General features: G+C 31.7%; 1 long non-coding RNA gene across 1 annotated transcript; it reads right to left on the bottom strand.

Moving 5' to 3' along the window:
* Positions 1-283: 283 nt before the first annotated feature.
* LOC139897212 (uncharacterized) lies at positions 284-3,199 on the bottom strand. Its single transcript, XR_011776473.1, has 3 exons — positions 2,753-3,199; positions 1,931-2,377; positions 284-1,843 (listed from the first exon to the last, which is right to left on the bottom strand). It is a non-coding gene; the product is annotated as an uncharacterized lncRNA (long non-coding RNA).
* Positions 3,200-3,707: the final 508 nt, after the last annotated feature.

The raw sequence follows: 3,707 nt of genomic DNA, 5'->3' as shown, positions 1-3,707 counted from the left end.
TATAAAAAATAATAATAGTTCCCAAGTGATTATTTTGAAATAATAGTTCCTGAGCAATTATTTTGAACTCTACTTGCCAACTGCACACCTACCTAATTGGCAAATCCACTAACATTAACGCTAAATAAAGTTAAGGTCAGACACTAATAAACCATATGTATCAAGTGAAAATCATGTAAACCAAATTGTCACAAAATCAGATCGACATGAATATCAATAATGGTATTATTATTGGTATCAACTGAATTTCAAATAATCAAAATTAAAAACTAAAATCCTGTGCAACAGTGACTGATCAGTGAATATCAAAAGTGATTAGTAAAAAATTGTAAATATAATGGCAACATAAGGATTCAAAAAGTCCGTATGCTCTACCAAATAAGTGACCTAGAATAATTGTGAAGTATATATGAAACAAATTGAATACGTCAAATTTGAAAAGGATATTTCGACCCAGTTACCTTTGAACACATCAATTTCGACCCATTTACCTCACGAGCATCAATATTAGATAACTCTTTAACATTCTCTGTAAAAGCAAACATGTTAAAACACATGGAACCACTTCGAGTAATATGAAACTTCAAAAATTGTGACCACAATAGCTAACTTAAAAAATATGCAACAATCTATATAGATCACATTTTATATATAGTCACTGTGACCATATTAGATAACATGAGTGCAAAATTGACCCATTTATTAAATGAAACTCAGTAAATCTAAGTCTCATTTTGAAACATGCTCAATATTTGTAAGTTAATATAAGTAGGCTAACGCACGGACATAGATAAAAGACAGAAAGAATAAGTTATGAATTTGAGAAGGATATGCAGAGCTTACTAAGATATTACCTAATATCCAAGATTCCAATAAGTTATGAATTTGAGAATGTAAAACGCAAATAAATAAAGATTCAAGATTCCAAAAATCCAAAATCCAAGAAATACTATATTAATCAAAATTAGAATATCTAACCTGAGGCCACAACTTGTGAGTCAAAGGTAGCGGCAGAAGTTGTGGTGACTGGAAAAGTTGAAGAGCGTCATTAGTGAGAGTACCCATTTGAATCAAAATTCCATTACAAAAAGTTACAACACGACCCATTACATAATATTTGATCACGAACATAAGGTGTTTTGTCCACTTCCAGTTGGTACAATCTTTTGAACCTGCATTTTAATTGGAAGTTCCCTAGCCAAAAGTCATCCCAAAACAAAATGGAGCTACCATCACCAAGACTCATGGAGAACGAATTAGAAAAATCCAACCCCATAAGACTAAGTGATCGACCCACGTTAATTATGGAAGACTAAGGACTGTTGAAACCAATATCGTTGTTCAAATAAGTAGGTTCCACCCCCAACCAATTCCAGAATAAGCTTTCAATTACCCTTACCCAGAGTGAGTTTCCGCCGATCTTAAATCTCCACCAGCGTTTAGATAGTAGAGCACAATTTTTTTCAATTTACCCTTGTAAACGGAGCATTATAAAAAAAAACTTAGATTCTTATAAAATATATGGCTCCCTGACAGTTGGACTTCAAAAGTGCTGTAAGAAAGATGCACTATTAAATTTTTTCTTCTTTATTAGAGCAATAAACCTTATATACCTCACTCCATAACTTCATAACTATAAATTAAAATCATTGTATATTGTTGTTGTAAGGTATTTTGTAGATAGTTCCTACAATAAGAATAATATTGGGGAGTACATTGTTGTATTTTACACAAGAGTTCAGAAACAGATAACCTAAATTAATTACTTATCAATAGCTTGAGCACTTTCGTGAGTCAGATGTTAATCAGCAAGAATGATGTCTCCTAGCTTTATATGGATGAACTGTATAATATAGGTACATGATTAATTCGCTAATAAACATAATATAAATATAAAGATATTGCTGACTGTTTTAATAAGCAACTTTACCAAATCAATAACATATTTTTGGTTAGCCTTTTGCGCCACTGTCATGTCCTTGTATATCAGTCACATGTTCGGCTTCAATGAAGACCTTTGATTGTGTTAAGAGTCTGCCTATAAGAAATCAATAAAAAAAAAAACTCGCATTATTAGTTGCTACTCAAATTTCTATGGAATCAAGCACCTTTGTACATGATGAAGGCAATCTTTCGAAAGGAACACGAGGAGTGAGGCTGAGACTAATCCACATAAATGGCGATAAGAAGGGCCGGTAAATCAGTTCTTGTATTGCAATGCACTTCTCGTAACCGCTTGTATTTCAACAATAACCCACTCTGTAAAATCAATAGCATCCAGCTAAAAGCATCCCTCATTCCAATTCCAACTACAACGACTAAGAATTGTCTCCTTCCAATATATAAGAGCATTGATGCTAAGTTAAGTTATTCCGATCTGTATGCATATTTTTCTCAATACAATGTGTAAATTAGAAGATTAAATATTTAGAGAAAAACAATTGGAGCATATTAGATATGCCAAATCGGCTGCAAGAATGAAAGTTAGTTTAATTCTTGTTTTTGTTTTAACCCAATATGCAAGAAACAGTAAGTCGTCGTTTTAGTTAATTTAGCTTAGTGATCATAATTGATGTTCATAAAATATTAAGAAACAAACATAAACTTATTGAACCCAAATGACCTAATTTTTTTTGACCTATTCGATAGATTATTAACATAACATACTAAACAGTAAACAAAAACAGAAGATAAATAAGTTACAAACACTAAGAACAGTCATCAAACTAATTCTAAGTTCTAGAACACATACCTTAAACCGATTGAAAAAACAGAGAGAGTAATGAAAGCGGTGACCAGTGGCTGCAACAACGACGACAACGATTTGAGTTGAAACACCTCAAACCTTATCGGTCCCGATTTATACGATAATCGATTTTGTTGATAATTAGGGTTTATTGTTTATGACTGTTAGAGATAGACATGATAGAGCGTCCATTATGTAAATCGTAACACCTGTTCAAGCTTGAATCGACTCAGAGAGTAAAACTTGTTGATTTTTGTTGAACGATGATGAACACATGATTGAAGGTAGATTTGTTGACGTAAATATTTGATCTTCATCGGAAACCGATCGTTTAGCAACAACATCATAGCAGGAGTTGATTTTGATTTTAGACGTGTTGTTTGAGGGAGAAAATTAGGTTTTTTCTGTAGTTTGAACCCACCAATGAATGAATGAAATTAACAACTGAGTTTTTATTGAACGAGTACATGTACTTATCATAGAAATCTGTGGAGGAGCAAAACTAGGATAGATGACCAGGTTGTATATATTTTTTATTTGATATTCTTATTTTTTTAATTTTCTATTTAGTTTTATATATTTTTATCGTATGTCTTTTTGCCTACTTGCTTTTTTGCTTTATATATGTTTGTATTACCATTTTTTTTTCACATACTAATACTTATTGTAGCATATCCCAACATGTTGTGTGCATTACATTATACTTATTTACATGCCTTATTGCACTATACCGTTACATGTTGCATTATATTATATCGCATTAAATTACACGTATCTACATGCTACATGTCTTTATGCTTACATAGTATACTTATATGTTTTATACTGCATATTATAACTACATGCGTTATACCTACATGCTTACATACACATTTTAAACTTACATGGCTTGTTATACTTGCATATTTAACACCTGCATTATTTCACTTATATGTTCTTTTACTTTACTTTGTTACATGCC

The sequence above is a fragment of the Rutidosis leptorrhynchoides genome, chromosome 3 (genome assembly GCF_046630445.1).
Source record: "Rutidosis leptorrhynchoides isolate AG116_Rl617_1_P2 chromosome 3, CSIRO_AGI_Rlap_v1, whole genome shotgun sequence".
Classification (NCBI taxonomy): domain Eukaryota; kingdom Viridiplantae; phylum Streptophyta; class Magnoliopsida; order Asterales; family Asteraceae; genus Rutidosis; species Rutidosis leptorrhynchoides.
Note: the sequence above shows the minus strand (reverse complement) of the source record. Positions and strands in the feature narration are given on the sequence as shown.